This window comes from Camelus bactrianus, chromosome 9, assembly GCF_048773025.1.
Source record: "Camelus bactrianus isolate YW-2024 breed Bactrian camel chromosome 9, ASM4877302v1, whole genome shotgun sequence".
Classification (NCBI taxonomy): Eukaryota; Metazoa; Chordata; class Mammalia; order Artiodactyla; family Camelidae; genus Camelus; species Camelus bactrianus.
This window is the reverse complement of record NC_133547.1, coordinates 47346750-47361429: the sequence shown is the minus strand read 5'-3', so window position 1 is coordinate 47361429 and position 14680 is coordinate 47346750.

Genomic DNA, 14680 nt, shown 5'->3' with positions numbered 1-14680 from the left:
GCAGGAGTCCTGGGTCATACGGTAAGTCTACTCCTAGTCTTTTGAGGAATCTCCATACTGTTTTCCACAGTGGCTGCACCAAACTGCATTCCCACCAGCAGTGTAGGAAGGTTCCCTTTTCTCCATAACCTCTCCAGCATTTGTCATTTGTGGATTTTTGAATGATGGCCATTCTGACTGGTGTGAGGTGATACCTCATTGTAGTTTTGATTTGCATTTCTCTGATAATTAGTGATATTGAGCATTTTTTCATGTGCTTATTGATCATTTGTATGTCTTCCTTGGAGAATTGCTTGTTTAGGTCTTCTGCCCATTTTTGGATTGGGTGGTTTGTTTCTTATTAAGTCGTATGAGCTGCTTATATATTTTGGAGATCAAGCCTTTGTCGGTTTCATTTGCAAAAATTTTCTTCCATTCTGTAGGCTGTCTTTTTGTTTTACTTACGGTTTCCTTTACTGTGCAGAAGCTTGAAAGTTTCATTAGGTCCCATTTGTTTATTCTAGCTTTTATTTCTATTGCTTGAGTAGATTGTTCTACGAGAACATTTTTGAGATGTATGTCAGATAATGTTTTGTCTGTATTTTTTCTAGGAGGTTTATTGTGTCTTGTCTTATGTTTAAGTCTTCGATCCATTTTGAGTTTATTTTTGTGTATGGTGTAAGGGAGTGTTCTAGCTTTATTGCTTTACATGCTGCTGTCCAGTTTTCCCAACAGCATCTGTTGAAGAGACTGTCTTTATCCCATTGTAGATTGTTGCCTCCTTTGTCGAAGATTAGTTGACCAAAAGTTTGTAGGTTCATTTCTGGGCTCTCTATTCTGTTCCATTGGTCTATATGTCTGTTTTTGTACCAATACCATGCTGTCTTGATGACTGTAGCTCTATAGTATTGTCTGAAGTCTGGGAGAGTTATTTCTCCAGCCTCTTTCTTTCTCTTCAGTAATGCTTTGGCAATTCTAGGTCTTTGATGGTTCCATATAAATTTTATTGATTTGTTCTAGTTCTGTGAAATATGTCCTGGGTAATTGGATAGGGATTGCATTAAATCTGTAGATTGCCTTGGGCAGTGTGACCATTTTAACAATACTGATTCTTCCAGTCCAAGAGCATGGGATATCTTTCCATTTTTTAAAATCTTCTTTAATTTCCTTTATCAATGGTTTATAGTTTTCTGTGTATAATTCTTTCATCTCCTTGGTTAGATTTATTCCTAGGTATTTTATTACTTTGGGTGCTATTTTAAAGGGGATTGTTTCCTTACTTTCTTTTTCTGTTGATTCATCATTAGAATCAACAGAAATGCAACTGATTTTTGAACGTTAATCTTGTAACTTGCTGCCTTGCTGCATTCTTCGATCAGCTCTAGTAGTTTTTGTGTGGACCTTTTAGGGTTTTCTATATATAGTAACATGTCGTTGGCATTAGTGACACTTTTACCTCTTCTTTTCCAATTTGGATCCCTTTTATTTCTCTCTCTTGCCTGGTTGCTGTGGCTAGGACTTCCAAGACTATATTGAATAGGAGTGGTGATAGCGGGCATCCTTGTCTTGTCCCAGATTTTAGTGGGAAGCGTTTAGTTTTTCACCGTTGAGTACTATGCTGGCTGTAGGTTTGTCATATATAGCTTTTATTATGTTGAGATATGTTCCCTCTATACCCACTTTCATGAGAGTTTTTATCATAAATGGGTGTTGAATTTTATCAAATGCTTTTTCTGCATCTATTGAGATGATCATGTGGTTTTTGTCCTTTGTCTTGTTGATGTGATGTATTACATTGATTGATTTGCATATGTTGAACCACCCTTGTGTCCCTGGGATGAACCCCACTTGATCATGATGTATCTTTTTTATGTGTTGTTGGATTCTATTTGGCAAAATTTTGGTGAGGATTTTGGCATCTAAGTTCATCAGTGATATTGGTCTATAATTCTCTTTTTTGGTAGTGTCTTTGCCTGGTTTTGGTATCAGGGTGATGGTGGCTTCATAGAATGAGTTTGGGAGTATTCCCTCCTTTTCAGTCTTCTGGAAGAGTTTGAGAAGGACTGGTATGAGTTCTTCTTTGCCTTTAAAAATGCATTGCAAAGACAGTAACTAAAGTAAAAAGTACACTAGGAGGAATCAACAGTAGATGAGATATCTGATACAGAGGAATGAATCAGCAAACTGGAAGACAGAGTAGAAGACATCACCCAAGCTGAAGAGAAAAAAGGTAAAAAATGACAATGAGATATCACTTCACATCTGTCAGAAGGGCTATTATCAAAAAGATAAATAATAACTGCTGATGAGGACGTGGAGAAAAGGGAACTCTCATGCACTGTTGATGGAAATGAAAATAGGCGCAGCCACTATGGAAAACAGCATTATTTACAATAGCCAAGATATGAAAGCAGCCTAAGTGTCCATCAGCAGGTGAACAAATAACACACACACACACACACACACACACACACACAGTGGAATATTACTCAGCCATAAAAAGCATAAAATGCTGCCATTTGCCACAACGCAGATAAACCTAGGGGTTATTATGCTAAATTGAAATAAGCCAGACATAGAAAGACAAATACTGTATGATTTAACTCACATGTGGAATCTGATAAAACAAAACAAACAAGCATAACAAAATGAAAACAGACTCATAGATACCAAGAACAAACAGGTGATTTCCAGAGGGGAGGGAATCAGGGAGTGAGTGAAATAGACGAGGGAGATTAAGAGGTTAAGAAAAAAGAAAAGAAAAAGAATACATTGCTGGGGTGGGAAGGAATAAATTGTGAGACTGAGATTTGCAGACACTAACTACTATATGTAAGATAGATAAACAACAAGTTTCTACTGTATAGCACAGGGAACTATATTCAATATCTTGTAGTAACTTATGGTTAAAAAGAATATGAAAATGAATATATGTATGTTCCTATATGACTGAAGTATTGTGCTGTACACCAGAAATTGACACAACATTGTAAACTGAGTATAATAAAAATATTTTTTAAAAAATGTGTTGCTGAAACCCATCAGGGAGTTCGGATGTTCTGAGCACTAGTTGCACCAGACTCCTTGTATGGCACCCTGCAATAAATGCTGTACTCTCCTTCACCACAACCTGGTATCAGTAGATTGGCTTAACTTCAAACAGACTGCCTCTCTAGGAGGCTCTCTAAGATCAGCAAATGGGTCTGACCCATGCTCCTTTCAAACTACTGCCTCTGTGTGAGGACTCAGAGCATGTGGGATTTTGTGTGTGCCATTTAAGAATGGAGTATCTGTTTCCTATAGCCTCCTGGCTTTCCTGAATGGAAGCCTAGCTGGCTGTCCAAGGCAAATGTTCTGGGAGGCTTGTCTTTCTGATGCAGGTCCCCAGGCAGGAGAGCCCAAAGTGGGCTCTGTGATTGTGATAATCCTTCCATTTGTGGATCAGGTGAGGGTCCTGACTATGCTGCATCTCTGCCTCTTCTACATGTTTCATTGTGGTTCCTTTTTTGTATCTTTAATTGTGAAAAATATTTTCTGCTAGTCTCCAAGTTGTTTTCCTAGATGGTTGCCCTGTAAGGAATTGTAATTTTTGTGTGCCCATGGAAGGAAGTGAGTTCAGGGTCTTCCTACTCTGTCATCTTGGCCACACTCCCCATTTTTCTACTTTAAATTTCTTGTTTCCCAGCCTTGTTTTTAATTCCTCATATGGACACAAACCTGGGCACATATAGTACTAACTGTGCTTATCTGGAGGGAAATAGAAACAAGAGCACTAATATCTCCCATACACAGAAACATATCCATAAATATGTACCATTAGCAAAAACGTACACATTTCTTATCTCATTTGATTATCATAACAAACCTCAAGGCGGGAGATCAGTTATTGTTGTTATTACATTTATTCCATAGAAGACAAACTGCTACTAAGAGGTTAATACAGAGATTTAAGGTTATACAGTTGGTAAGTGATACAGCCTGGGTTTGAACTCATGTCTTTTGATTCCCAATCGCAGTGTTGTCTCCATTATCACACACTATCTCCCCCTCTAAACTCTGCAAATTCTTTTATATTCTTGCTCAATACCACCAAGTAAACTAAAGAAGAGGAACAACACCTTGCTGCTGAGCAAGGTGGGATAGTTCAAACACTGACTTACAAATTCTATCCCTAAGCCTGTTCTTACTTGATCAGTCTGAAGCCAGGCCAGTGACAGATACAAAACAGCTATTCAACTTGTTTTAAAAATTCAGCAAAATGCAGACCAAGCAACTAGAAAATTATATTTTGCAGTTGTCAAACATCTTCTCAAGGCTGAACATCTGGATGAACAATCATCCAGATGTTTTCAAATGGCTAGACACTTTGCAACATAACTACCAAATATATAATCGATTGCTGTGCAAACATCCAGATGTTTCAAACTTCAAATGTAGGCTTTAAGTAATTATGGATAAGTTACCTCCTTCCTGTCTTCCACCTGTAATATTCAACCACTCTCCTAAGATGCCTAAATATGGTGAGGTCCATTGAGAATCTTCACACCCTCAGATATGAAAAGGATTAATTTTCCAGCTGGATATTCATATGGTCAAAATAATGTATTACTCACCATCATAGGATGGGTTGTGAACAATCCTAAATTTCATTTGTAATTAATTAACACTGGCCTGCCCATCGGAACATGGGGGCTGATTTTGTTTTCCAATTTTTTTCCTGTTCAAATAGTATCTATTTTTTGCCTTGCAAATAATGATATTCTTCTAAAAGTTAGATCCTGTCTTCTGTGCTTTAGCAATAAAAGAGCACACAAAAAACAGGAGGACAGATAAACCATATATCAAGCCACATCCTTCACAGGCTTCTGCACAACTCCTGCCTTTCCCAGAAAAAAATCAACTGCCATTTTTCTTATTATGTCCCTGTAGGGAGTTTCTTGGCCTCTAACATCAATTAATTCATTAATTTATTCTTTCATTGAAGATTGAATCCCAATGAATAAAATACTGTACAAGATAAGGTAAATAGTAAAAAAAAAAAAAAAAAAAAAAAAAAAGAGGCAGTTGTAGTAAATAGTAAAAGAAGAGGCACAATATCATATTGGAAGTTTACACTCTCCTGTTCTTAATTCGGTATTCATAATAGCTTTGAGAGACTGACGATGTAATGCCCATTTTATCCATGAAGCCACTGTAGCTCAGAGAGGTTAAGTAACTTGCCAAGGAAATGGATCTTCAACCAAGACCTTACTCCAAATCCAAGGGTCTTTTTCAGTAGATCAGGTATTCTAATATTGTGCTCAATGAAAATCCTAGGTCTTGAGATGTTAGATATCTTGTGAAAAGGATTGCTGTGACTCAATGTTTGCGGCCCCAATCCCCGATTCCTAGGTTGAAACTTAATCCTTAATGTGATGGTGTTTGGAGGTGGGGCCCTTGGAAGGTAATTAGGTCGCGAAGGTAGAGCCTTCATGAAAGGAACAGAGACCCTTATATAAGTGGCCTCTGAGAGGTCCCTTCCCCCTTTACTCTGCTGAAGTGAGAAAATGACCAAAGACTGCAATCTATGAACCAGAAAGCTGAACCCTTACCAGACGCTGAATCTGTATGCACCTTGGTCTTGGATTTCTCAGCCTCTAGAACTGTGAGAAATAAATGTCTGTTGCTTATAAGCCACCCAGTCTGTGGTATTTTTATTATAGCAATCCAAACAGACTAAGAAAAGGATGTTCCTTGGAAAAGTGCTCTGTAGAAATTAGTTTAACTTTGCTTAACATCATTTCCCAAACTTACCTGGTTATGGAGGTTTTGCCAAAAACACTTGTTAAATTCCTATAGTCCTGGCATTCTATAGAACAATCTGAGAAACAGTGCACTAGCTATTCCAGACTTGCTCTCAATTACAGCTTACAGTCATTGCTGTCAGTACCCCCCCCCTTCATTTCCTTCTAGAAATGTTTTTTCTCATCTCTATGCCATCAGCTAAGAGCAGGTACCCCCATGTTATTTTCCTGATGTGCCTCCGTAATCTAGTCTTTTCTTAGTCTTTCTTACCATCTGCCTAAATTTTATTTCATCAAATCCACCTCCTTTATCTATATACCCTTTATTCTATGCCCTACCCCCATTTTTGGTTTTCATTAACATATTTTATTTTTTTCTGAGATACTGTCTTGCTCCTTTTCTAGTACCTTCTACTTCAAAGTGCAGTCTGAGAAGCAGTATCAGCATCTCCAGGGAGTTTGTTGGAAATGTAGAATCTAAGGACCTAGTACACTCTTAACGAATCAGGATACAGTTTTAAGCAGAATTCCCAGGTAATCCCTTGAACATGGAAGATTAAGAAACCCTGCTTTATCATAGTATTTAAGACCTCCCTTGGCTCTTTAGTAACTATGTCCTCAAAGCAATGAAAAGATTAGCTGTGAAGAGTGGGTCCCATGATGAGGAGTAAATTATATAGAGATTATTAAACACGCATGTTTACACATACACTTACACAACCACAATTATTACGTCATTCTCCTACTACATATCTTTCAAAAGTTCTCCACAGAAGTCATGTTAAAGTCTAAGCTCCACAGCTTAAAAGACCTTCACGATCTATTCTGCTCAGCCTGTCAGCCTCATCTTTACCATCTTTTCTCCAAATTCCACTGTTACTTATGTTCCAAACATACTGGATGGATGGAATTTGTTACACTGTCTGTGTTTTTCCTCTTGTCTTTGCTACTCTGCCCATTCAGCCCTCTCTGCCTGGCATGGCTTTCCCATTCCTCTTCACTTGGCCTATGCCTACTTATATTTAAGGTCCCATCATAGGTGACAATGCCTCTGAGTATCATTACCTTATCCTCTAAAGACCCCTACTCAGCCTACAGATTCATTTGTTTCCTCAATGTATACTGATTACAGGCTCATCGGGTACCAGCTACTGCTATATAGCACTTAACATAATGTATTACAGTCGTTTGACTTAATATCCTTACTAGATCAGAAATTCTTTGAAGACAGGACTATCTTCATTTATCCAATAAATATTTGTTAAGTACCCCAACTATATGTTTTATTAATGGTGCCACACACTGAGGATGTACACATGAAAGTCCTTCATTAAAGAGATAAGGGAGAGGATCTGATTGGTATCCTCAGTGTGGTCTCTATGAGATATGAGAAATTTCAACCTAACCTTTTTTGGAACAGCTTCAATTCAAAATGTTGACTCCTATATCCCTCCAAAGTTTCCCAATTTTTAGTTAAAAAATATAGCCACCATAATAATCAAACCAATATTCTCATCTTGAAAAATAAAGTCTTAAAATCTCAGTATATTGTGTTATAGGAGAAATTATACATGGCAGGAGGGACATAGGCTATAGCAAAAAAGAACATGGCTCTGGGGCTGGACTTTCCTGGTACAAATCACCATTCTAATGCTTACGTATTTGACCTTGGCCAAGTTATTTCAACTTTCTAAGACTCCATGTGCTCATCTATAAAGTGAGAATAATAACAGTACCACTAACTTACAGAGTTATTGATAAGTTAAATGAAAAAAATGCATGCAGAACACTTAGGACAGCGACTGGATTAAATAAATGTTCAATAAACGTTTACTACTATTAATATTTGTGCATGGGGTTTACATTTAGAGAAAGTTTTCAAAGTAACATTCTACCACCACAGAAAGGTATTGCTGCTGGTAGGAAACTTGGGACCCCTTGCCATATACTGGAGACAACAGTTACCTTCTTTTCTTCTCCAAGAAAATAAAAAGAAACAAGAGTCTTTTCTATTTGTAGTCCACTCAGTTTACCCAAAGACTCCCCAGACCAGCTGAAACAAATTGAGGGCAGCCAACTGCAAGGTTGTAAGCAAACTGCCATTACTGTACAGACCATAGGAAATTCCAAAAAATTGTGAAAAAGTACAGACATAAAAGAATCTCAGTTGACACTCAAGTCCTTGGCTTGAGACAATAACAAGAATGTTCTCAAGCACAGCAGAGACCTCTTCCATTGTTCAACTCAGCATTCCACTTAGGACTTAATGACAGAAGGCGTTGCAGTGTAATTATTCTCCTCTGGGTCCCACCCAGGCCACCCTCCAGAAGCTTCTCTGCAGCCCTGCCCAAGCCCTGTGGAAGAGAAAAGGCACAAAGTGGGATGTTTGTGGCTAGACTGTCTCCAATTAGTCAGAATGAGAACAATGATTGGCCTTTTCTCTAAGCGAGGCTGGAAAATAAAATCCTACATTTTGGGTGGGATGGGGAAGAAATTTTTGGCTGATGGATCAAATTCCAACTAGCAATCTTCAGGAATCTATATTGACTGTGACCCATTTCACCCAAGCAGTCAGAGTCCCAGAAACTTAGAAGAAGTACATGGTGGTGGCCCCAGAAAGGACGATGTGGCTACTAAACCATTGCAATCAAAGTCTAGAACACTTAAAATTCACCTGTGTCCTTGGTTTTAAAAAAGCAGGTTCCCATCCCCGGTAAACTGAATTAGCAGGCCTGAGACAGCCCAAGAATCTGAAATTTTAACAGTAACCCCTCCTCCCCCAGAATAATTCTGTTCTAAGTGAGCTACACAGCAACTTTGAGGGGGTAAAAAATTGCCCTGAATGGATTCTGGGGACTGGCTGGGGCCTAGGTCAGATGAAGACAACATTCCAGACCATATGTAATAAAATTATGCTAAGACAGTTAATGGTTAATAGTTAGGAGGGGGACTAAGAAATAATGACCAGAATTAAAGTCAAAGATCAGATTCGAATTCTACCTCCTGTACCTCAGGACTGGAAACATAATTTTCTAAGACTCCTGATCCTCCTAATATGGTGAGGAAAAACAAAGTGGTTATTTTGAGTTAAGTGAGGCACTGTGTGTAAATGTGATTGTAAATAGTAAAATGCTCAACAAATACTTGTGGTTAATAGGCCTCTTTCAGAAGTAAATGCATTTTAACAATAGAATTCTAACAATTCAAAGAACTAAGCCATAGAAACAACTTTTGAATATCAGAGACAGATATTAAAGCCACTCATAAATAGATTTTAGAGCAAGTGAGGGGCTATCTAGGGTCTCCAAATCTCAGTGTATAGATCAGGAGTATGCATGACTAATATGCACATATACATTTATGCATATGCACGTAAGTATATGGACATACAGCATATATGGTCAGTAGTTCAAGGCCCCGGCTCCTTCAATGACCTTGGTTCACTTATTATTTTCTCCTCAAGTCCTTGAGCACAATCTAATGAAAAACTCCTGTGACAAATTTCCACTTTGTTTTGTAAATCTATCCGCAAACTAGTCAACTGCTTGAATTCTTTTAAGCTGTGAAGAATTTTCTAAGCCGGCTCTAAGTCTCTTCTAAGTCCAGAGTTACTGGACTGATGAATTGCTGGGGAAAGAAACACCTCTGTTATTGGGTCTGGCTCAGCCCAGAATGCTGTAGGCTCCTGGGGAAATACCTCAGCACCCAGCACTGGGACTGAGATTCACAGGAGCTCCTTCTCTGTGCCTTGATACTTGAGCAAATCCAAACACCATTTGGCTATAGCTCATGTGAGAGCAGAAAATAAAAATGAGGATAAAAACTGGGGGCAGAGAGGGAAGTAATGGAAAGAAAAGAATTGAGAAAGAAGAATCCCCAAGAAACTCTAGCCAAATATATTTAATAATTTTTACATCTGGTGGGGAAATAGCCAGGAAAGAACCCCTATGTAGGTGGTGGGTCCTGAGGGAATGTCAAGTTGATGAAGCTATCATTCACTTGCTCCAGGTTTAGCCCCTTCACCCATCCCCCACTCTCACAAGCTGTTCGTTAGATCAGCAAAGGGTCTCCTCTCTGCAAATGTACCTTTAAATATCTAGATCATCAGTAGTCCCAGTGCCTCAGCCTTCAGGAAAACAGGGGGCTTAAGTCAAAAGGCTGCTCAGGGGAAGAAATTCAGAGGAAATGGATACTTAACCTCCACTGTACCCAGTATATCACACCCTCACAGCCCAGAGGAGGCCCCCGAAGAGACTGAGGCAGGTTGAGTGCTTCCAAGCCTGAGTGCTGGCAATGCTGGAAGTTGCTGACAATTCTGTGCGTGGACACAGAGGCAAAATGGTGGGTGTAAAGGGAAGTCCAGGATGGCTTTCACCTTTATTAGTTGTGTGCCCTAGGCAATTTGCTTTAACCTCTCAACCCAGTTTCTTAATCTACCAGGTAAAATGGACAATATCTGCCCCTACTCTAACAGCATAGGATTATGAGAAAATCAAAATTCAGTATGAAATGGCATTTGATCATGAACTCATGATGTGTTCTCTTCCTCATTCCTACAAATAATCTAAAAAGACATAGAACAAAATAAAATCTTAATGACAACACTGAAAACTAGAACTGATTATTAGCTATCTCTCTTTCCTCTTTTCTATCAATATTCTAGCTCAACATGAGCTACTGCCAGTCAAATGGAACGGCAACATAGCTGATTTCCTAACTTCTGTTACTGGTCCCCAAAAATGCAATGCATGATCTATCACGCATACAGAAGAGTATATATAATGTATATGTAGAGTTTAAGAATAATAATAAGCAAACATTCAGCTTAATAAACAGATTATTACAAACACCTACAGATTCCTGTGGGTCCCTTCCTGACTATATTCCCTTCCCTTCTGAAAGCTAATCATGATGTCTCTTGTTTCATCATATCCTCACTTTTCCTTATATCATTACCACAAAGGTATGTGTCCTCAAATAATAAACTGATTAGTTTTGCCTCTTTCTTAAATTTTATTTAGTGGAATAATCCTAAGTAATCTTCAGTTACTTGCTTTTTATTGTTCAGTGTTATGTTCCTGAGATTCATCCACATTGATGAAGGCAGCCCTTTATATTTCACCACTATGTAATATTCCATTGTATGGATAAACATTATTGTTATCTTTTCTTCTATTCATGTACATATGGATTATTTCCATTATTTTACTAGCAGTACTACTATAGGATTTGCTTGTGTATGTTCTCTAGTACACATTTCAAAGTTTTTCAAGAAATATCTCCAGGAGTGGAATTAGTGATCATGGTGTACATATACATCTTCAACTGTATCAGATAATGCAAAAGGGTCTACCAATGGAATGATTATACCAATTTATGATTTCACCAATAGTGTATGAGTTCTTTTTGCTCCATATCCACACCAGCAACTGGAATTATTAGATTTTATAGTTCTGGCTAGTCTATTTTAATCTGCATTTGCTGATTGTTAATGAGGTTGAGTACATTCAGAAATCTTACTGGTCATTCATATATCTTTTTATGAATTACCTGCTTATGTCTTCTGTCTGGTTTTGTTTTGGGTTCTATGTCTGTTTTCTTATTTATATATTCAGAATGCTAATCCTTTTTCAGTTCTGTGTTACAAATATCTCTGTTGGGTCTGTGGCTTATCTTTTAATATTAATTATGGCATCTTTTGATGAAAAATAATTCTAATTTTAGTGTAAAACTTATCAGATATTTTTATCATTTACCTATTTTGAGTCTTGTATAATAAAGTTTTCTGTAGAATTCTACTGTATTGATTTTTAAAATTTTTAGGTTTTGCCTCCAAGTTTGTTTATCTGGCTATTTTAAAACATTTTTTTAATTGTAAAGGGTACTCATATACACAGATGTGTATAAAATGTAAATATATAGATTATTATAAAATGATCACCTGTGTAACTACCACCTAGGTCAAGAAATAGAAGGTATGCCAGACCTCCAGAGTTCTCACCATAGCTCTTCCAATTACTATTCCCTACTCTACTCTACCCTACCAAGTATAAATACTATTTTAACTTCTAACCCAGTAGTTTGGTTTTGCTTGTTTTCAAAGTTCATATAAATGGAAACAAAAGGCTTGTAATCTTCTGTGTTTGGTTCCTTTCATTCAGTATTATGTCTTTTATATTCATCTATATTGTTGCATTTAGTAATAGTTTGCTCATTTTCATTGATATGAAATATATTCTTAAATGAATTATACTATAAATGTTTTAGTCACTTTACTGTTGATGGACATTTGTACTATTTCTAGTTTGAGATATTACCAATAATTATCAATATGAACATTTTCACATCTATCTGTTGGAAAACGTACCATATTTCTGTTGGGTATATACATAGGACTCGAACTGCTGGGTAATAAAGCATGGGTATGCACAGCTTTAGCAGATATTGTCAATGAGTTTTCTGAAGTAGTTGTACCAATTTACAGTTCCACCCACAGTATATGAGCATTGTGGCTGTGCCACATCCACACCATCAAATGGTACTGTTAAGTCTTTTAACCTTAGCCATTTGGATGGATATGTAGTGGTACCTTGTTTGATTTTAACCTCCAATTTCTTAATTATCAGTAAATATGAGCACCTTTTCATATGTTTATTGGTCAGTTGGATAATCTATTTTGTTAAATGTCTAATCAGGTCTCTTGTCCAGTTTAATATTGAATTGTCTACTTTTCTTATTGATTGAAATTTTTGTATACCAGACACCTATGGTAGATATTTATGACAAGTTAGATAAAACTCCTTTGTTAGTTATGTATGTTGTATATATCTTCTCATCTGTGGCTTACCTTTTCATTCTCTTAATGCTGTGTTTAGATTATCAGATGTTCTTAAATTTAACATTATCCAGTTTATCAATTTTGTTCTTTTATGATTGGTGCTTCTACATTATTTTCTAGTTCTATTTTTTATTTATGTTTAGATTTATAATCCACATAAAACTGATTTTTGTGTAAGAGAGGAGTTAAATTACTTATTTTTTTCTGCTAACATATTTAGATTTTGTTTTCTATATAAAGTTATATTATCTGCTACCACTAACACTTTTGTGTCTTTCCCTCCCCTCAACTTCTTATGCTTTTATTTTCTTTTTCTTAAATTTTTTCTCTATCTATTGAAAGTAATCATATAATTTTTCTTGCTTATCTTGAGGTGGATTACATCACTAGATTTTTTTTTTCCAATTTTGAACTAAACTGAATTCTGGAAAATTCACTACTTGGTCATAGTGTACTTTTTTCCATGCATTGCTAAGTTGAGTTGCTGATAATTTGTCTAGGATTTTGTCATACATGTTCATGAGTGATTACGACCTGTACTATTTCTCATTTTTTAAACTCTTCTGGTTTGGTTTTGATATCAAAAGTATACTAGACCATAGTTGTTTCCCTTTTCCTCCTATGATCTGGAAGATGTTTTGTAGTATTTGTATTTTCTAATCCATGGATGTTTGGTAAAAGTTACTTACAAAATTTTGGGCCTTTTATTTTCATTGTAGGATGTTTTTAAAAATAATATTTAATTTCTTAAATGGTTATAGAATTATTTAGGTTTTCTATTTCTTATTGAATACAGTTAACACTATATTTTTTCTAGGAATTAAATATTACACTACTTTTCAAATGTGTTAAAGAAAATCAAAATTTTGTTTTATCTTTTCATCCCTGCTACAACTGTAGTCAGATTATACTCTCAAAGTCTGATATTTGTGCCTTTTCTCTTTCTCTTTTTTTTTGGCCTTATTTTGACAAAATTATTTCTTTTCTTCTACTCTACAGATGTATTCTGTTGTTTTTCTTCTCACTTTTTTTTTTCTCACTTATTAAGTTATATGCATGGTACAACAATTCTCAGGCTTTTTTCTCTTCCATTATAAGCAGGCAAATCTGTAAACTTCCTTTTAACCATTACCTTAGATATATCCCACAAATTTTTACATATGCTGTTTTTCACAGCGTGCATTAGAATTTCTATTATGATTTCGTTTTTGATTAGGGTATCTAGTAGTGTGTTTTAAAAACTGTAATCTGAAAATAAATGAAAAGGTCCTCCCACTGAGAAATTTAAAAATAAATGAAAAAAAATTTAGGTTAAATTTAAAACTTTTCAAAAAATAACATAATTCTAAATAACACACACAAAAAATCAGTTGTGATTCTTTCTATACATTAACAGTGAACAACCTGAAAAGGAAGTTAAGAAACAATTCCATTTACAATAGCATCAAAAAAGAATAAAATATTTTGGAATAAGTTTAACCCAAGAGAGGACTTACACACTGAAAACTATGAAACACTGCTGAGAGAAATTAAAGACACAACTAAATGGAAAAACATCTGTGTTCATGGACTGAAAGACTTAATATTGTTAAAATAGCAATATTACCCAAAGTGATCTACAGACTTAATGCAATCACTATCAAAATCCAAGTTACATTTTTGGCTAAAATTCACTTGGAATCTCAAGGTACTTGTAATAACCAGAAGATTCTTGAAAAAGGATAGAGTTAGAAGTCTCACACTTCCTGACTTTCAAACTTATCACAAAGCTACAGTAATCAAAACAGTGTAGTACTGGCATAAAGACAAACATATAGACCAATGGCACAGATTAGAGTGCCCAGAAATAATATGGTCAAATGATTCTCAACAAGGATGCCAAAGCCATTCAGTAGAGAAAGCACAATCTCTTCAAAAAACTGTAATGGGAAAACTAAACAGCCACATGCAAAATCATGAAGTTGGACCCTTACCTTACACTATATACAAAAATGGATCAAAGACCTAAGAGCTAAAACTGTAAAACTCAGAAGAAAACATATAGGGGAAGCTGTATGACACTGGATTTGGCAATAATTTC